This window comes from Sus scrofa, chromosome 13, assembly GCF_054392235.1.
Source record: "Sus scrofa isolate SSC_HxYL_T2T_F1_AM1 chromosome 13, Sscrofa_HxYL_maternal_Yorkshire_Landrace_v2.0, whole genome shotgun sequence".
In the NCBI taxonomy this organism is placed as follows: Eukaryota; Metazoa; Chordata; class Mammalia; order Artiodactyla; family Suidae; genus Sus; species Sus scrofa.
In genome coordinates this window covers 115267557-115289630 of record NC_139395.1, presented here as the reverse complement: position 1 = coordinate 115289630, position 22074 = coordinate 115267557, and the positions used below count along the sequence as shown (strand labels likewise).

The 22074-nt window shown below is 38.1% G+C and overlaps 1 protein-coding gene across 2 annotated transcripts in view; it reads right to left on the bottom strand.

The window, feature by feature from the left end:
* The window catches only part of PPM1L (protein phosphatase, Mg2+/Mn2+ dependent 1L), a 336602-nt gene that overhangs the window by 220046 nt on the left and 94482 nt on the right, over positions 1-22074 (bottom strand). The window contains exon 2 of one of the 2 annotated variants that reach the window (XM_084987490.1): positions 18880-18980. The exons of the other annotated variant lie outside the window; for it this stretch is intronic. The gene's annotated coding sequence lies outside the window, so the exon portion shown is untranslated. The remainder of the gene's footprint in view (positions 1-18879; positions 18981-22074) is intronic. 2 annotated transcript variants of the gene reach the window in all.

The window sequence follows — 22074 nt, the reverse complement described above, 5'->3', positions numbered from 1 at the left end:
CTGCAGGTGCAACAATGCCAGATCCTTAACCCACTGCACCACAAGGGAACTTTCAACAATATCATTTCTATTTATCTTTTTTATTCATTCCTTCTTTCACCATTCAACCAACAAAACCAGATGGTCCTAAGAAAGATTTTCCAAAGCATAGCACATAAACATGAGAAGTTTTTAGATGGCACAAGGATCCTTTTTAATATATAATTACTTTTAAGTGACTTGGGGAGCTCCCCTTGTGGCTCAGCAGTAACAAACCCAAATAGTACCAAAAAGGACTCGGGTTCCATCCCTGGTCCTGCTCAATGGGTTAAAGATCCAGCACTGCTGTGAGCTGTGGTGTAGATGGCAGATGTGGCTCAGATCTGGCATTGCTGTGGCGTAAGCCAGCAGCTACAGCTCTGATCTGACCCGTAGCCTGGGAACTTCCATATGCACATATGCTATGAGTGCAGACCTAAAAAAAAAAAAAAAAAAAAAAAAAAAAAAAATAGTGACGTGGAAACAGTATAATGACATTATACATTTATATATTGAATAATCTGAAAAACTATAATGAACTCAACCTGTGAGTTCAGTTATTAAATTTTTAAAATGTACTTAAGGAGTTCCCTGGTGGGCCAGTAGTTAAGGACTTGACATTGTCACTGCTATTCAATGAATAGCAGGGGCATGGGTTCAATCCCTGGCCTAGGGACTTCTGCATGCCATGGCCTATATGTATTTAAATAAAGTTAGTCAATTTAATGAAAAATATTAAGGAAATAAAAATAGGAGTGGAACTCAGAAAAGGAAAAATGTAACTCAAACAATTTAATGTGGAAAATACTGCTTTAGATTGTAGACAAGAAAATTCTGATTCTTAAGATGAAATGAGTTTTTGTGTCTTCTTCCTCCAGTGGAGTTGATGTCTCTTTAAGAAAAGAAGTGGAATATCAATTTGCACTTAGAGAACATTATCTAGGGCTTCCATAATCCTTATCAGATGAGGCTGGTAAAAATCTACTGAGAGATCAAAAGGAAACCAACCAATCTAAGGAACCTGAGAATGTCTGGAATGTACATGGTAATAACCAAGAGTGTCTCATTAACTAAAGGTGGGCTGATTAGAGGAGTCCATTCAGAAAGCCAGAAGGTGTCCAACCTCCACTATGCAAATCTACAATCCATGTACAAGGCAGATGCTACAGAGACAACAATATGGAACAATGACACTAGTGTTCCAGTGCTGGCCCTGTCAAGGATGAATCATGTGACCTTAAGGGCTATGGAAGGTCCCCCAATTTCTTGTGTTGAAGCCCTAACCTCCAACATGATGCTATTTGGAGGTAAAGCCTCTGGGAGATAGTTTTAGATGAGGTCATGAAGGTGGAATCCCTATGATGGGATTAGCACCCTTCTAAAAAGAGAAGGAAATCTAAGCTTTCCCTCTCTCCTTCCCCCTTCTCCCCTTCCTCAACCCTACCCCCACCCCTCCTCATTTGAGGATATAGCAACAATGTGGCCATCTACCAATAAGGAAGAAGTTCCTCACCAGACACATTTGCTGGCACCTTGATCTTGGACTTCCCAGCCTCCAGAACTGTAAGAAATAAATCCTTGTTGTTTAAGCCACCTAATAGTCTACAGTGTTCTTTTACAGCAGCCCAAACTAACACACGAAAACATAAAGCAACTCATTTAGTTTCCTTGCATCTGTGGAAAACAAATACCAAAACTTGAAAAAACTCAGTCTAGCCCCTACATTTTACAAATTATGAAAATCAGGTTAAAAGACTTGCTCAAAGGCATCTACCTTCCTGCTAGAGAGCTACTAGATGAGTACGAAAGTAGAAGCCTTCAAGTCCCCAACCAGCATTCCAGGCCTTCTTCTCTGCCTGGAATGCCCCTCTACACCAACGCTTTGTCTCTCTGAAACTATCAGATCTCAGGGCCCAGTTCAATGACATCTCTGAAAAGCACTGCCTGGCCTGTGTTTCCCCAGCCTACCAGGCAGAGTTCTGGCTATTCTCCTCTATCCCCATAATCCACAGCTGTGTATCCAATCAGAGAATACAGCATCACCACATTGTACTGTGGATAATTTTTCATCCCTTTTCCTCGATACACGGTGAACTCTTTGAATAAAATAAAGTCTCATTCATCTTTACATCTCTACTATTCCACAAAGCCTGATACATAGAAGGAATTCAGTTAATAAATGGAGATTAATTTATACCTGACCTATATGAAAATACTATATTCTAAACTCTAATCAGTATAAGAACTAATGACTATCATTAACTACACAAATATTACTTGTCAAACAAAACAGGGTACCTGCCTTAGCACCACATCCTAGCCATGGATCACTAGGAATAAGGACAGTCTGCCAACATTGGCTTGGAACATGACAGGCATTGTGCAAGGTGTCTGGATTTAATCTTCACTACAACCTGTAGATTTAAGCACTACTATATCCATTTTATTGATGAGAAAACCAAATCTCAGAGAGCTTAAACTTCATTAAGATAACAAAGGTGGGAGTTCCCTTTGTGGCACAGCGGAAACGAGTCTCACTAGGAACCATGAGGTTGCAGGTTCAATCCCTGGCCTTGCTCAGTGGGTTAATGATCCGGCGTTGCCATGAGCTTTGCTGTGGGTCACAGATGTGGATCAGATCCTGCAATGCTGTGGCTGTGGTATAGGCTGGCAGCTGTAGCTCCGATTAGACCCCTAGCCTGGGTACATCCATGTGCCACTAATGCAGTCCTAAAAAGCAAAAAAAAAAATAAAAATCAAAAAAAAATAACAAAGGTGGTAAACAAGAAGAAGCTGGGCCTCAAATCCAAATTTCTTATACCTCTGCTCATCACTTCACAGATTCTAAGCTTTTCACAAACAGCTTCTCTGACCCTAGAAGGTGCCCTAAGAGATTATTGGTGGGGAAAAAAAAACAAAACTCTGCAGTTCCCATTGTGGCTCAGCAGGTTAAGAACCCAACTGGCATCCACGAGGATGTGGGTTCAATCCCTGGCCTCATTCAGCGGGTTAAGGATCCAGTGTTGCCATAAATTTTGGGGTAGGTCAAAGATGCAGCTCGAATACAGTATTACCATGGCTGTGGCATAGGCCTCAGCTGTGGTTCTGATTCAACCTCTAGTCGAGGGACACATCCATATACAAAAGTTGCAGCCATAAAAAGAAAACAAAAACAAAAAACAAAAAAACCCACCAAATCAGTTCCCATGGACTAGCAACACAGAGGGCTGCCTGGCCCTCATTCTTTCTGTCCAGGCTTTGTGTACCTGAGGTCATGCTGGCTTACTTAGATTAACCTGAAATAGTATTTTGAACAAAACATCTTATTACATAATTTTGAGCTCTTTAAGCTTAATTCCACTCCAGTTAGATCATGATACTGGGGTATCATGAAGGATTGCTGGCAAAAAGAAAACATAAACAAAGCCTTTATTGCCATCAACTCATACTTGAACCACACCTAATACTCCCCTGCCCCCAACTCACCACTGATTTTTATTAAAAAGTTAATTCAGACCATACACAGGTTTATTTTTAATCCTGTGGCCACTAATGAAAAACCTGGATTCTCTTTGGCAACACATGAACCACGTTTAAACAAGTGCATTCCGATGCATCTAATATTAAACCCTCTTGGGTGCTGTCCAAGGTAGGTGCAGGCTATAGCTGGTACTACTCAACTAAATTCCATCCCCAATACCTAACACAGTTCTTGGCATGCAACAGGAATTTGGAAAATGTTTCATTGATTCATAATCTGTGCTAAAGGGGGCAATTAGAAAGCTGCTTAAATAGTTCTTAAATACTCTGCTACTGCTATAACCTTATGGATGCTTACAAGAAGCAAACTTAAGGCCATTTTTAAATTATTTAAACTAGTCTTGAAATTGTGAGAGAACATATAACATCAAGATTCATCGGGGAAAAAAAAAGAAACTTGGAGTACAATTTTGAGGTCTTAATTTTTCCCACTGCAGAATATGCAATCAAAGACTGAGGACTGAATTTGACTTATTAATCTCATGTATTTGGAGGCCAAAAAAAGTCATCAATAACAAATGCAGAGCCTTTATTTATCTTAGAGCCTCATTCTCAGAGCAACAATATGTAATTATATGATTTGACTTATTTTTTCTTCTGTATGGATCCAAACTTCTCTGAGCCATTTAGAAAATAAAATACTAAAATTTCAGGGTGGTGTTGGAATAGTATAAAATCCTCTCATTCCCAGGAAAAAAGTACATAAATTACTTCCCTTCATGGCTTTACCCTACCTCAAACTTACACCTCCATAGGAAAGGTTATATGGTTTTTCCTTCTGATCTTGTACCAGATTATGATTTAAAGCTCGGGGTCAATCCTTCCTTGGGAAGGTTACCGGAGGATTAAATGAGCTAATCCATGTATATCATAAGAACCACAGCTGTCTCAGAGCTGACATTCAATAAATAGCAGCTATGACACTGACCAAAAGGATAGCAAAGATGAGAATGATGAGGAGAACAAAACAAAATCTTTAAGTTTCATTTTAAATTAAGGTAAAAACCATTGTACCCAAAGAAATGTCTAACAGCGAGGAAGCTCACAAAACCAAGATTCACCATGCCAGGCTTTTAAAATTCCTTCTCGTTTGCTCAACTGCCCTAAGAATTTCAGTCCTGTTTACGTGACAGGTCAACCCACTTGAATTTCCCAGAGCTAAGAAGCAGCTGCCAGGAAGTACCTCTACAGGTTGAGGTGCAGCCTGTGTGAAGGACACCCTAATATGATAAGGAACAGGCCAGGAAAAGAGTGCCGTTGGGACCAAAGCTTCAAATTTTTGCTCTCTTTAATGAACTGGAAAATGTCTGTATATTCATGTTGTACCTCCTACCTCCTGATAAACCAAAGCTACCACTCCTTTAATAACTCCACCTCCCAAACCCCTCTTAATGCTCAACCATATCTCTGCCAGTTGATGGGTAGAGTTGACAGGCTACAAATGAGATCCTATTCCAGCCTGTCTACCTAGAGGATACCAAGGGAGTTAGTGAGGCAAGACAGGAACAGAAGGCCCCTGATAACGGAAAATCAGCCATTTTTTAAAGGTAGATGAGAAAAGAGTAAACTGCATTTGATGTCCCATTAGAAACATGAAAGCAAAAGGGCTTCCCTTTGGAGTTCCCCTCATGGCTCAGCGGTTAACAAACCCTACTAGTATCCATGAGGACACGAGTTCAATCCCTGGCCTCACTCTGTGGGTTAAGGATCCAGCACTGCTGTGAGCTGTGGTGTAGCTCGTAGACGAGGCTCGGATCTGGCATTGCTGTGGCTGTGGCATAGGCTGGTGGCTACAGCTCCGATTGGACCCCTAACCTGGGAACCTCCAGATGCCATGGATATGTCCCCCTCCCCCCAAAAAAAAGATTTAAAAAAAAAGGCTTCCTTCTCTGGAATTGAGCAACACTTGTTATATCTTCTTTCTGTACACCTGGTTTTCTCCCTAGTACCTGTCACTAACCTATCCTACTTTTCTTTTCTTTTTTTTAACTTATTTAACTGTATCTACTTATTACACTCTCCATAGGATAAGAGATTTTTCTTAGTTTATCACCAATGTAACCCTACCACCCATACTAGTCCCTGGCATATAGTAGGAATTCAGTAAGCGTCTGTTGAGTGCATGCTGAACATATGAATTCTATAGGTTAGTCTCAATTCTAAATACTTTGTCACACGGTCCCCATAAACATATTCCTACCTACATCATGTGTCAGGACTTAGAGTTTGGCAAATATGGTCAAGTAAGGCATGGAATACACATACATGCAAATAAGGTAGCTTATATATGCTATTCTAATTTCAAAGTATCTTATTACCTGCTATTTGTAGAGATACTTGAGTACTATACTTACATAGGATCAAAAAGTACTAACCCACTAACCCACATGGTTTCTACACACATTAATCTACTCTTAATTAATCACATTAAGTCATTAGTCAGTTGGATGAGGTACAGAGAGGCCTGTGTGAAAACACAGTCTAATAGCCATCTCTTTGTCAGCCACTGTGATTTGGCCACATTTATACTGTCTGCCCTACCTACCCAAGAAGTGTCTTCTTTAAAAGTAGAAGTCTTTCTGGATACTACAGTATGTACACATTTTTCCCCAGTTCTGGCACTCTTACCTTGGAATTTAAAACACACACTTTAGGGGTTCCCCTCATGGCTCAGCAGAAACGATTCTGACTAGCATCCATGAGGACCCAAGTTTGGTCCCTGGCCTCACTCAGTGGGTTAAGGATCTGGCGTTGCCATGAGCTGTGGTATAGGTCACAGACCAGGCTCGTATCTGACATTGATGTAGCTGTGGTGTAGGCTGGCAGCTACAGCTCCAATTAGACCCCTAGCCTGGGAACCTCCATGTGCTGCAGGTGCAGCCCTAAAATAAAACAAAACACACACTTTACACTAAAACACTTTCCCAGTAGTTTTTGTATATAAAGGCATGCATACCACTAAAAGGGAGGAAAGGGAGAGTGTAACAAGAAGGAATATTACTGGTATATCTAAAGAAGCCTCTTTAAACATTAAGATATTTTGGTCTTCTTTTTTTTTTTTAAGGGCCACACCCAAGGACTATGGAAGTTCTCAGGCTAGGGGTCAAATCAGAGCTGCAATTGTCAGCCTATACCACAGCCACAGCAACGCCTGATCTGAGCCTGTCTATGACCTACACCACAGCTCATGTCAAGGCCAGATCCTTAACCCATTAATCAAGGCCAGAGATTGAACCTGTGTCTTCATGGATACTAGTCAGGTTTGCTACTGCTGAGCCACGACAAGAACTCCAAACTTTAAGAGTTTTAAAAGAAAAAAGAAAAAAGAAAAAAATCAGCCTGTGAAAAACAATCTCAAAGAATAACAGGATTTCTGCTGGAAGTCAGCCCTTGCAGAGGCTGACCACATTTGCAGATGCAAAATTCCATTACTTCCCCAACAATCTCAGAAACATTAGTCTCTGGTCAAAGGCCCAGAGGTGGAGGGAGGGGGACTGTCCTCCTTCTAAATGGGAAAGGAAAGCAGCCAAGCAAAAAGAGTTTAAGAAAGAACAATGGTCTCCTGGTGAGAAAGCTTGTTAAAGTAGGTCGGTATTGGAACCACACAAATCCATCATTGTTCCTTTGTATTTTCTTTTTCTTTTCTTTCCCCTTTCTTTTCTCTCCCCTGTCCTAGTCACTATTACTGTCTCTCGTGTGAGTTTTTTAAACCATGATATATTTGTTCAATTATCTGCAGACCTACAGCCTCTTCATCAAATTAGCTGATCTCTATTTATAGCTGATAATTCTGTACAGGGGAGCTCTTGAAAATTCCTGAGAGTGATAAAACCAAGTCACATTTTGCATAGCTCTTTTCGACCCAAGGATTGTTGCCATTATCCAATAAGTTTGTTTCAATGAGTGCTGTAAATACACATTTTCTTTTAAAGACAGTAGTTTTCAATAAGAAAAACTAGGCTGAGTAGTATCAAGAGATAACATTTCTACAGTTTCCTTCACTCCCTACTCCAAGATCCCATTATCTTAAAAAATGAATTCTAAGAGACAAAAAGACAGAATAAATCTAAATAGACTTTGAATAATGATTCTATCAGGGAGGGAATTCATCTCTACCTGGTAAGTATAATCACAGAAAATGTGCTGATGTATTTTTAGCAATTAATATGTAAAACTGCCAAAGAAACTCATCTATAATACTGGTTTCTCAAGTGTGACTTTTTTGGTATTAGTATTAACACATTTCCACAGTCATTAATTACACAAAACATTTATTTCATTTACTATATTCAATTTGCCAATTTCCTAATGGCCTCTAATGATATTAAAAAAGTATAATAAAGAAAAAAAATAAAACATAAAGCATCATCAAGCCAAGGTCTAACAAAGACCTCAAACCATATTTTGAGCCATGGATCAAAATCTACGTAAAAGCTCAAGCTGTAGTTCATCTTAATTCTTTCGACAATTAAGGTTAAAACACCTAAATGTATCCCTATGTCCACTTTAACACTCATCTCAGAGGCAGGACTAACACTTACCTACAGTGAGACCATGTGTGAAAACAATGGAACCCTGACAGTCAAGTTGAGGCTTGGGTCATGGGTAGCTGGGCTAACCAGGAGACCAACACTAAGCATCCTCTTGCAGCACAGGGTCCAGAGGTACCACAGGACTAGGCAGAAAGTGATCAGATCCAGGCAGATCAGCTAGGCAGTTAGGAGCCAGTGGGCTTCAAAAGTCTAAGCTGAAAGGCAAGCTCTCACCTAGAATATTTGAAAGTTGGTAAAAGCAACCAGAATGAGAAGTAATAATAAACCCTGCTCATATGGCAGAAGCCACCTGCACCTGCCCTGTTTCATAGCAGTTACTGGGCATGAGTGTTAAGGGTTGACAAATACCAAGCAGAGCCAAAAAGAAGCTAGGAGTCTGTGCATTTCTCTTCTAACCGATGACAGAATTACTCCGCAACACCAACGGCTCAAAAAGTGTCAAAACTAACACTGGCTCAAAAGTGTCTGACTGTTTTAACAGTCAAATATTCTTAACTTCTTCTCATCTCGTCACATTCTATTGACTCGATCAGCACTACCAGCCAAAATAACAAGGGAGTTAAACATTAGCCAAGAGTGCTACTCTAAGTGACTTTGAAAAAGTTACTTAACTTTTTTTTAACCCATTCCACTGTCTGGGAAACATGGAAAATACTTGTTTCATTGGGTTGGAGAAAGCAGCAATACAGGAAAGAACTCGGGACAGTCCAGGCATTTAGTAAGCAATCAAGCAAGCTGCTATTGCTACTTGCATTTTAAGTTAAACTATTTAAATGCCACTTTTGGACAGCTACATACAAAAGAATCAAACTGGACTACTTTTATACCACACATAAAAATAAACTCAAAATGCTTTAAAGACTTAAATGTAAGACCTGAAACCATGAAATTCCTAGAAGAAAACATAGGCAGTAAGCTCTTTAACATCAGTTTTAGCAATATATTTTTTAATACATCTCCTCATGCAAAGGAAACAAAAGCAAAAATGAACAAATGGAACTACATTTAGCTCAAAAGCTTTCACAAAGCAAACCCTCAACAAAATGAAAAGGCCCCCAATGAATGGGACAAGGTATTTGCAAATATTTTAATATGTAAAGTATGCAAGAACTCATGCAACTCAACATCAAAAAAAAAAAAAATGACCCGATTAAAAAATGGACAGAGGACCATAAATGACATATTTACAAAGACATACAGACAGCCAACAGGCACATGAAAAGATAAACATCATTAATCATCAGGAAAATGCAAACCAAAACCACAAGGTGATACCACTTCAAATCTGTCAAAATCGTTACTATCAATAAGATAACAAATAACAATTATTCGCCACAATGTAGAGAAAAGGAATCTGTTGTGCACTGTTGGTGTGACTGCAAACTGATGTAGCCACTGTGGGGAACAGTAGGCAGATTCCTCAAAAAATTAAAAATAGAACTATCATATGATCGAGCAATTCCACTTCTGGATATTTTTCCAAAAACAAAAAACACTAATTCAAAAAGATATATGTACCTCTATGTTCATTGTAGCATTATTTACAATAACCAAGATATGGAAGTAAACTAACTTTCCAACCATACATGAATGGATAAAGGGGTGTGTGTATGTGTGTGTATGTGTATACACATACACAAAGGAATATTATTCAGCCATAAAAAAGAATGAAAGCTTGCCATCTGTAACAACATGGATGGACCTAATAGGTATTATGCCAAGTGAAATAAGTCGGAGAAAGACAAATATCATATGATTTCACTTATATGTGGGATCTAGAAAACAAAACAAATGCACAAAAAAAAAAAAAAAAAACAGGAACAGACTCACAGATAGGAACAAACTGGTGGTTGTCAGAGGGGAGGGAGTAGAGGGATGAGTGAAATAGGTGAGGAAGGTTAAGAGGTACAAACTTCCAGTTATAAAATAAATAAGCCATGAGAATGTAATGCACAGCATGGGGAATATAGTCACTAATATTGTAATAACTTCATAAAGTGACAGATGGTAACCAGACTTATCATAGTGATCATTTTCTAATGTACAAAAAGACCACTAAGTTGTCCACCTGAAACTAATACCGTATTGTAAGTCAATTATATTTCAATTTTTAAATGCCATTTTTATCGTTTAAAATAGCCCAATATTGGCAATTTCATATGGTTCAACCTAAAATTTATATCAATCATTATGATCAATGTATCAATACTAGTAATAGCAGCACTACCGACAAAGTGTTTTTTTTGTTTTGTTTTGCTTTTTTTTACTTCTTAAGGTCCTACTTTAGGTTCCTAGATGCTCTCTGGAAATGTTGACAAAAACTACTCCATTGCAAGTGCCTCTCTTTGATCCATCTTCCCATAAAGGTCTGTCAAGAATAAGGAAAGCCATGGAGTTCCCGTTGTGGCTCAGTGGAAACGAATCTGACTAGAATCCATGAGGATGCAGGTTCAATCCTGGCCTCGCTCAGTGGGTTAAGGATCCAGCATTGCTGTGGGCTGTGGTGTAGGTTGCAGACAAGGCTCGGATCTGGTGCTGCTATGGCTATGGTGTAGGCCAGCGGCTACAGCCCGGATTCAATCCCTAGCCTGGGAACCGCCATATGCCACAGGTGTGGCCCTAAAAAAAGAGAGAATAAGAAAAGCCAGCCTACATCCTACATCAGGCCTACATCCTACAAAATGTTATAAAAGGCTAAAGTGACCACAAGGTTTTTTTGCTATGTAGTTGTTTTTTTTTTTTTTTTAACCATGTAAGGACACTGTCCTAGGTCTTGGAGCATAGAAATTAAATTAAGAAAAGTTAAAAAAAAAAAAAAGGCAGTTTAGAGACCACCCCAAAAGGGAGAATTCCAAAAATAAGACTGGGTTCAAAGAAAATAAAATGAGGCCTAAAGCAAAGAGGAGGTGTCAAAATATGATACTAAAAATATGTATTTATACTTTTTATATATGTTTGTATATTGTACATGCAGTATAAATGCATGTTATTTCGCTGAGACTTTCAGTAACAGAGCTTTCATTTGTAGCCGTCATCCTAGTGACGGAGGTGCAAGGATCCATCCACATCCTCATGTTTGGGGCCCCTTGTGCCCAAAGGCTCACTTTGTCAGGAGGTTAGCTAGGATTAAGAGGGCAGCCTTTGGCCACAGAATGAGCAGGCTAATGAACACCTAAAGGAGTCCAGCCCGTGACCCTTCCTTCATAAGGGAACTCCCTGGCCTAATCACACACTAACAGTGCTAAAACATGTGTTCAAAATACCATCAACTTTGTGATTTAGTACTCTAACAGGCACTCATAAATAACCCTTTTTGAAATTCAATGAGGACTTTATGTCTGGATATGAACTGCATAATAAAAATGAAAGCTCTCCCAGTCTCTGAATATTATGTGCACCATGATTCAAATAAGCCAACTTTAGAGTAAACTTTACAGCAAACTTGGTCATCTACGTTGAAAAACATTGTCATCCAGGACTCCAGTGTTAAGACGGTCTGGATGTAAATCCCAGGCTTGGGGGCTATAGGAACTCAAATGTTTCAAGCTCTTTGTGCCCCTTTCATCATCTGTACATGGGGGGCACAATTATGGCTACCTCATACGGCTCTTTGGAAAATTAAATGAGCTAATACATAGAAAAGTACTTATATCTGGCACCTAGGAAATGTTGACGAACTGGTACCAGTTTGTTAATATTATTGTCATGCTAATTACTGCTGGTCATATCTATACTAATAATGATGTTATAAACAGAATATAAGTGATGAACATTATAAAAAGAAATCATTATATATTAAGATAAAAAGTATGATCATTTATGCATTTTCACAACAAACTAGGAGCCTTGACATTACTTTATACTAATATCTCACACATTAGCTATTGTTGAAAACTCCCTCACTCCAGCCATCTGTAATCAAGAAGGACACTAAGAAAGATCAAGGGAGTAAACAACTAGATAAAGAACAGAAAAATCACATTAACTGGTTTCCTGTAAATTAGAATTCCCTTCAATTTTGTCTCATCAAAAGCTATACTGGCAACCATCCACACGTCTAGAGCCTGTACAAATTATGCAAAATAATTTACGTAAATCAGGCTAATTTTTTTTCTCTTGTGATAACAAGAGACTGCTCCATCTTATTGTTATGAACAGTGAGTTTATAAAATTTTCTTTGTCTTCTAAGATTCACTTTTCATATTCCTTTTGTCTCACAGGTTTTTTTGTATGCCCCCCCCCTCAGATCTCATGTTATTTTCCTTAAACATAGTCTTTTTCTGAAAATTCTTTCTTGCAGATATTCTAAAACTGTCCTTAATTTGGTATTCAGGTAATCTTATGTACCAAGCCTTGGGACAGTGCCTAAAACATAATAGACATTTCAGCTAATTGTTAAATAATTGGAGCAAAGTATCTATAGTCAGATCAGTCATCTGCAATATTCTATATCTGTATGCATGAGTTTTCATTACTACTAATACATTTTTACCATTGTGGGATTACGTAAATTATCACTTGCAATAGGATAATTTCTACTTGACAACATTTCAAATTGAAATATGTCTTACAAGCTACATTGTTCATGGATAATTACTATAATAATGTTCAATAAAGTTAGAAAAGAAGTTTATTTATAGAGAATAAATAGGCAATTTTTTTAAAAAGACAAAGACTTTTAAAGAATCTAAAGATGATGGCATTAAATACAAAATGCACAAATCAAAATTTTTGGATATAGAAGCACTATTACACATAAACATGTGTGTATTATTTTTTTCCTAATATATATAAAATATCCCTAGGAACTTTTCCCTTTGAGGACTATATTCATGGCAGATGTCCTGTTAGGGATAGCAATAACTAAAGAAGTAAAATGAGAAAAAAATAAACATTTTGGTTTATTCAAATGACAGAGCACTTGAGTCCTTTCTTTAGAACTAGAATCCTGAAACGATTTCATATTTTCATTAAAAGAACACTAATTTCTTGGAATAGAACATGATGAAAGATAATGAGAAAAAGAATGTATGCGTGTGTGTGTGTATGTGACTGAGTTACATTGCTGTATAGCAGAAATTGGCACAACATCGTAAATCAACCATACTTCAATTAAAAAAAAATTTAAGGCAAAAAAAAGAACACTAATTTCTTCATACAAAGAATCTCATTTAAAAGACGCCAGCTTTTAGAAAGAGAAGCTAAGGAGTTCCCATTGTGGCGCAGTGGTTAACGAATCCGACTAGGAACCATGAGGTTGCGGGTTCGATCCCTGCCCTTGCTCAGTGGGTTAAGGATCCAGCGTTGCCGTGAGCTATGGTGTAGGTCGCAGACGCAGCTCGGATCCCGTGTTGCTGTGGCATAGCCCAGCGGCTACAGCTCTGATTGGACCCTTAGCCTGGGACCCTCCATATGTCGAGGGAGCAGCCCTAGAAAAGGCAAAAAGGCCAAAAAAAAAAAAAAGAAGAAGAAAGAGAAGCTAAAAGATTTCAAAAGAACGGCAAGAATATTGGGTGATTTCTCCTTAATCTTAAATAGTTTATAATTAACACTATAATCAAAGAGTACAAAAAATAAGCACATACATAGAGTTATAAATATTTTTCAAGTTATATATATATATTTTAAAAGCCTAGAGACTGTGTGGTATAATGGGATGGATACAGCCTTTGGAGCCAGAAGACCCCAGTTCTAATTCTAGCTTAGCCTCTTTACTCCTAAAGCTATCAAGGGAGTTAAATACAACTGCCTACATAATATATCTAGTGCAGTACCTTACACACAGTAAGGGCTCCATAAATAATAATACCAATACTATTAAAAGAAGGCACACTAAACACTTATTTCACTTTGTACCCTCCCACAATTCTTCTAGAATGTAATGGGATTAAAAATGAAGAAACTCACAAATATAATGAAAAGAGGAGAAAAGACAATAACAATAAAACTATGGAAGATGGAAAACTTATGCATGAGTCATAACTAACCTAGCAGAGCCAATAAGACCAAATCCTAAGTCCTTTTCGGGAACCTCACCTGTACTGTTTTATATTAAAATTTACTGGAGAAAACCTAATTATTTATTATAGTTTTACATATTGAAATATTCCTATCTTTAAAATGCCAGCGAAGGGAAATCTGTCTCCCTGACTTCGGACTATATTACAAAGCTGCAGTCATCAAAAACAGCATGGCATTGGCACAAAAACAGAAATATAGATCAATGGAAGATGGTAGAAAGCCCAGAAATAAACCCAAGCACCTAAGGTCAACTAATCTACAACAAAGGAGGCAGGAATATACTATTGGAGAGAAGACCAGTCTCTTCAATAAGTGGTGCTGGAAAAATTGGAGAGCTACACATAAAGGAATGAAATTAAAACACTCTCCAACACCATATACAAAAATAAACTCAAAATTTGATTAAAGAAATATAAGATAAGGAGTTCCCATTGTGGCTCAGCAGGTTAAGAACCTGACTAGTGTCCATGAGGATGCAGATTCAAACCTTGGCCTTTCTCAGTGGGTTAAGGATCTGGCATTGCCACAAGTGGAAGCATAGGTCACAGATGTGGCTCAGAGCCCATGTTGTTGTAGCTGTGGTGTAGGCTGGCAGCAGCAGATCCAATTGGACCCCTAGCCTGGAAACTTCCATATGCTGCAGGTGTAGAAGGAAGGAAGGAAAGAAATAAGATTAGATATATAAAACTCTTAGAGGAAAACATACGTAGAAAACTCTCTGACATAAATCACAGCAATTATCTTTTCAGATCTACCTCCTAGAGTAATAAAAATAAAATAATAAATAAATAATAATAAACCAATGGGACTTAATTAAACTTAAAAGCTTTATACAGCAAAGGAAACCATAAACAAAACAAAAAGGTAATTCATAGAATGGGAGAAAATATTTGCAAGTGAAGCATCAACAAGGGATTAATCTCCAAAATATACAAGCACTTCATGTAGTTCAATAACAAAAAACCAAACAACAGAATCAAAAAATGGGCAGAAGATCTAAACAGATATTTCTCCAAAGAAGACATACAGATGGCAAAAAAAAAAACAACCAAGATGCTCAATATTACTAATCATTAGAAAAATGCAAATCAAAACTATGATGAGGTATCATCTTCCATCTGTCAGAATGGCCACCATCAAAAAGTCTACAAAGGGAGTTCCCGTCGTGGCACAGTGGTTAACGAATCCAACTAGGAACCATGAGGTTGCGGGTTCGGTCCCTGCCCTTGCTCAGTGGGTTAAGGATCCGGCATTGCCGTGAGCTGTGGTGTAGGTTGCAGACACGGCTGGGATCCAGAGTTGCTGTGGCTCTGGTGTAGGCCAGTGGCTACAGCTCAGATTGGACCCCTAGCCTGGGAACCTCCATATGCCACGGGAGCGGCCCAAGAAATGGAAAAAAAAAAAAAAAAGTCTACAAATAATAAATGCTGGAGAGGGTGTGGAAAAAAGAGAACCCTCCAACACCTGGGAACGTAAATTGGTGCATCTATTATGGAGAAGACTACGCAGGTTTCTCAAAAAAATAAAAATCGAACTACGAAATGATCCAGCAATCCCACTCCTGGGCATTTATTCAGAGAAAACCATAATTCCAAAAAATACATGCACTCCAATGTTCATTGCAGCATTATTTACAATAGCCAAGAAACAGAAGCAACCTAAATATCCACTACCCAAGGAATGGATAAAGAAGATGTGGTACATATATACAATGGAATATTACTCATCCATAAAAAAGAATGAAATAACGCCATTTGCAGCAAAGTGGACAGACCCAGAAATTATCATAAGTGAAGTAAGTCAGACAGAAAAAGATAATCTTATGAGATCATTTATACGTGGAATCTAAAAAAGGGAGACAAATGAACTTATCTGCAGAACAAAAACAGACTCACAGACTTATAAAACAAACTTATGGTTACCAAAAGAGACAAGTTGCAGGGAGGGGTGGACAGGGGGTTTGGGATTGGCATATGTACACTATGGTATATGAAATGGTTGGTCAATGGGACCTGCTGTATAGCACAGGGAATGCTACCCAATATTGTGTAATAATCTACATGGGAAAAGAATCTGAAAAAGAATGGATATGTGTATATGTATAACTGAATCACTTTCTTGTACAGCATAAATTATCACCACATTGTAAATCAACTATACTGCAATAAAATTTTAAAAAACTAAACAAAATTATCAAAAAATTAAATGCCAGCTAAGCAAAAAAGTTCTTAAGATTACACATCAAAACTGCATCATTGCTTCCAACAATATATGACAAAAATATTGGAGATAAGGATTCTAATGTATTTCAATTCTCAAATTGCAGAAGTAAAGAAAAAACAAATGATTAGGATCGGGTAGATCCTCAAACAAAAACAAATGAAAATGAGGGGTTACAAAGGCTTTAGAGATGGTGAAGCCATGAAATCAATTAGCCACTAAGTTGAAGCTTCTCAAAGAGCAAGCGAGGCTTACCAAGTAAGACTTTTGAAATAAATTTCCCAGTTTCCAATACCAACAGCACGTACACACAAAGAGATCAAAACCTTAAGAGAAACAGAAAGAGGAAAAGGTATATGCTTTGGGAGGTGATTCTCAAACATCACATACTGCCTTGTCCCTGTTAAGAAACACTAGTCTACAAAATACAGGGTCTCTCCCCAGATGTAAAGTTCAAAAACACTCTACAATGCATTATTGTTGGGAGTGTAACTTGGGGCAACCAATCTGGAGAACAATTTAGTAATATCTAGTAGTAAGAGGTACTTATCTTATCACCCTGCAATCCCACTCCTGCAAATCAAGAAACAAGCAAAAGCCCAAGAGTTCCTGCTATGACACAATGGGATTTGCCATGTCTCTGAAGCACTGGGATACTGGTTTGATCCCCAGCTGGGCACAGTGGGTTAAAAGATCCAGCATTGCTGCAGCCATGCCATAAGTTGCAGCTGCTGGCAAAGGTTGCAGTTGCCAGCTGGATCCCTGGCCCAGAAACTCCAGATGCTGTGGGACAATCAAAAAAGAAAAAGCAAAAACAAACAAAACCAACAAAAACACTCTTATCTACACAAGGAAGCAGGGATGAAAATGTCCATGGCAACATTATTTATAGTACCAAAACATGGAAACATTGAAATGTCCATTAACATGAAAAGAGATAAATATTAATATGATATTAATATGAATGAACCTCATAAACTGTAAACTTAACAGAACTGCCAAGGGATTTATACAGCATAATACCATTCATTTAATGTTTTAGACCATACACAACAATACTATTAAATTTCTTAGAGATTTATACATACGTAGTAAAAGGATTTGTTGTTGCATTGTTTTAAAGGAAATGATAAACAGCCAATTTAAATAGTGGAATAACTACTGAGGCTGGAGAGAAAGAAAATCAAGGCAGAGAATACAGGAGCTAATACATTTAATTTCTTATACTAGGTAGTGTGACTATGGGAGTCCACTGTATTAAACTTTATATCTTTTTGCTTATCTTTTTATGCGTTAAACATTTTACAATAAAAATTTAAATCTCAAAGACAAATTCTGAAATTCTCTTTGTGGTACTAAATGTTGAAAGTACAAAAGCAAATAAACCAAGAATGATTTCAGTATCATGCACCTTATCTAAACACATGTGAAGAGTTGGTGACTCATAATTCTGTGCCATGATCACAACACAATACTGCCTCCTATTTTTTTTTGGGGGGAGGGGGTCTTTTTACAGCTGCACCCATGGCATATGGAAGTTCCCGGGCTAGGGGTCTAATTGGAGCTACAGCTGCCGGCAACTTGGGATCTGAGCTGAGTCTGTGACCTACACCACATCTCATGGCAATGCCAGATCCTTAACCCACTGAGCGAGGCCAGGGATCAAAACTGCATCCTTGTGGATCTTAGGCAGGTTCATTAACTGCTGAGCCACAAAGGGAACTCTTTGCCTTCTCTCTTAAATCCAACCCTATCCAGCTCTACATTTAACTGTCACTGCAAAGGCTATATACGTCTCATCACCTCTCACCTCTAACTGGTCTCCTCGCCTAAGTCTCTGCCCACCTCCTACCTAGACTCCATTTTACTCTTGCTGCCTGCTTTTTAAAAATCACTTTAAGATAAAGCACAGGAGTTCCCGCCGTGGCGCAGTGGTTAACGAATCCGACTAGGAACCATGAGGTTGCGGGTTCGGTCCCTGCCCTTGCTCAGTGGGTTAAGGATCCGGCATTGCCGTGAGCTGTGGTGTAGGTTGCAGACACGGCTCAGATCCCACGTTGCTGTGGCCCTGGCGTAGGCTGGTGGCTACAGCTCCGATTCGACCCCTAGCCTGGGAACCTCCATATACCGCGGGAGCGGCCCAAGAAATAGCAAAAAAAGACCAAAAAATAAATAAATAAATAAATAAATAAAGCACAAAAAACTTACCTAGTAGATCAAAATCACTGTCAATGTTCTAGTTCTTGGCATCAGTGATGGGTTCACAGATTTTTCTTACAGTATTTGTATATAAATAAACTAACAATAAAATGACCAATGATGCAGTTTGTCATGAAGCCAAGATTATGATTTGACTAATTCTATATACCTAAGGTCTATTTAAAAACTAAGAATGATTGACAGAGCCAACCAAGCTCTCCAAGCTCCCTTCCCTCATGGATCTTACATGCAAATGGATAAAAACAATTAACAAATAAATACATAAAATAATATAGTCTGTTAGACAGGGAAACTTACTGACACTTACCCTCTCCAGAATATAAGCTTCAAAAGGGCAAGCATTTTTTCATCGCTGTATCCCCAGCATCTAGAATGCCACTTGACACATAGTAGGCAATCAATACCTATCTGTTGAAATGAATAAACAATATATGGCAAAATAAGTGTTCAATAAATGTTAACTGCTCTTGGCATTATCACTGTATCTGTAATATGGCCTTCCCTACTATGCATACAATGAAAACAAATGGAAAATAAATTTTAGAAAGGCAAAACACTGCCTCCACCAGGTGTTTCATTTGGATTTGCTGGAATCCAAATGAAAACTTAAGTCTACAGTCTACCTCCACCAAATGGGTCTTATGACCTGAACTACATAGTTGCTTATGCTATATTAAATGAGACCATGTAGTGTCACTAAACCACATACCTCAATGTACATTGGAAAGTTCAATTTTTAAAAAAATTCTTATAATTTAAAAGAATAAATTTAGACAAACTGAGATTAAGCAATTTGTCTGACATCAGATCTATTAAAGACTGATTTAGAATCTTGGACTCATTTTAGACTCAATGCTATCATCTATCATAATCATGATATTTCGCTTATACATGGCACATTTCTGTTCAGCAGCTGTTCAACTTTGCCACAAGGGTGATTAAACAGCAATATATATATTACTTCTGACCAACTCTAAATATCAAGGCAAGACTTCTGGCAGCTCACCGAAACAGAAAGGGCAAGAGAAGTTAGAACTGTGCACAAGTAAAACAAAGGAATGTTTTTGCTTGTTCCAAAACATATCAGAAGATATCATAAAATGATAACAGAAGAAAAGCAGTCTCACAAGACCAATGGAAGGTGGAAAACAAGGAGAATCAGATTTTTAATAGTACAACTTGAACTTTTTCTTCAAACTCTTTCCTCCTTGAGCTTCTCTGACTTATTCATTCTGGTTTTTTCATCCTACAATTCCATCTCTCTTTTTCTTCCATCTACTAACTATTCCTTGATGAAGAGATTGCATTTCATGGTTTTAACCAACAACCCCACACAGGTAAGTATCAAATATCAAGTTCCAGTCCCATCTCTTCTATCTATGCCAGGCTATAACCAATAAGAGATACTTCTAGGGCCACCTGTCTCAACCTAAATACGTCTAAAACCTGAACTCCCTCTTCCAAACTATGACCCTCCCTCAATCAAGCCACCTCCCTTTCTCAACTCCCCTGTCTTCATTGACGGCACCACGGTTTCTTCAGTTACTGAGACACAGATATTCAGAGTGGCCTTTGCCTCTATGTCTACTTCAAGTAGTCCATTCAGGTACTGAAATCTCTACTTACAGAGCCAAAAGTCAACATAATCTACAAAAATAAGACAAAATAAAAGTACTACCACAAAAGTAAAGCCATTAAAGAAAAATAGATTATTAAAATACTGAAAATTTCCCAAATATCACTATAGTTTGAGGACAGAGTATGTGAAGTAGGTGCTATGTAAAAATCCAGAGTTACGGTTATCATGCACATCCAACAACTGTCACCCCTATTCTAGCAATTCTTGTCTCCAGAGCCATCCCTCTTTACTCGCCAACACCACTGCTTTAGTTGAGGTTTTCATGACTTCCTATCTCAACAAGTCTTTCCCTTCTTCCAATCCATTCTGCCCATCAACCTCTGATATTGACCAGTGCCTAAACTTTATCATGCTATTCATTTACCGGAAGACTTTCAATGACTCCTCAAACTCCTCAAACTCCTCAGTCATGGGTACACACCTGCAGCATACGGAGGTTCCCAGGCTAGGGGTCTAACCGGAGCTACAGCTGCCAGCCTACACCACAGCTACAGCAACACCAGATCCTTAACCCACAACCTCATGGTTCCTAGTTGGATTCATTTCTGCTGCACCATGATGGGAACTCCTGGCATGTAATTTTATATTCCACTCCTGGTGGTGGCTGGGGAGCCCTTCCACCCCCCACTTCACAGACTGAAAGTTCCCACACACAGGTATAAGATCAAGAAATAACGGGTAGGTTCAACTTACATATACAGTTTCCTTTTCCTTTTATTTCTCTATTTTTCTCTTCATAACTTTTCTTCTTTTCCACCACTTTCTTGGGCTTCATTTATTTTTCACTTCCTTATCTATGCTGGTGTCTCCAACAGGAATTTCTAATCCCTAGTATCTCTAAAAAGACTATTGACCATTGTTCTAATCAGTAGTTAATAATAAGACTAAGGCATAACAGAATGGAAAATGGAAAGAAGATCTTAGTTCTGGAATAACTGTGTCCCCAAAGTTCTCACAGAAATTCTAAAAGAAAGTCAGAAGTGAGGCCACATAAACTCTCAGCTATGACGATGGAGGCCTCATTGAGAACAAGAGTGTGGCTTGCTGCCCACTTATTCAGGAATACATAAATAGCATGAACATAATTCCTTTTATTATAGTTTTCTAGAATTTCTAGATTTCCCCTATATCTCATCAGAAGCCAGATAGGGCCCTGGGTTTTCCTTCAGTGCAGATACATATATGAAATGGAAAAAAACTCAATATAAAGTTAAGGGATCTAAAAAAAAAAAAAAAGTTAAGGGATCTTGGGAAATTTTTACATTATCTCCCCACACCCCAAACCATTGACATCTTGTCCTTACAGAACCTATAATTAGTTAGGGTTGCATTTAAAAACAAAAACAAAAACCTTCTCTGCCTTTCTTAAATCTCAAATTTTAACCGTATTTTCTTAGGCCAAATTTACACCTTTCAAAGGAAAATGAATTTTCTTTCTCTTTTCATAAAGTGTTGTGTCTTTCACAGAAAAGAAATACAGCAAACAATTCACACTGTTCTTACAAATATTTAAAGCCACAATCTGACGTCTATGGGTTTCACCTAAAAATGAAATTGCTGTTGATCACAGTTATTATCATTCTCACACATAAACCCGATTCATTTCTTTCTCCTTGTCCAAGATACTTTTTACTCCAAAGAAAAGGGAATTCGTTTATTGATATCTAGGCATTTTAAAACTTCTCCCTTCCTCTGTCTCTTCCTTCACTGAAGGAAAAATTGGGGGCTCCATGCAAAAGGGAAGATCATTTGTACTCTAATAGCATATTTCTATAAGAATGCAAAAATGAGAAGAGCAGTAAAAGATGATGTCCAGGTAACTAAGAAGTAATGTTTATATTTAGAGGTTTTGGGGCGTTTTTT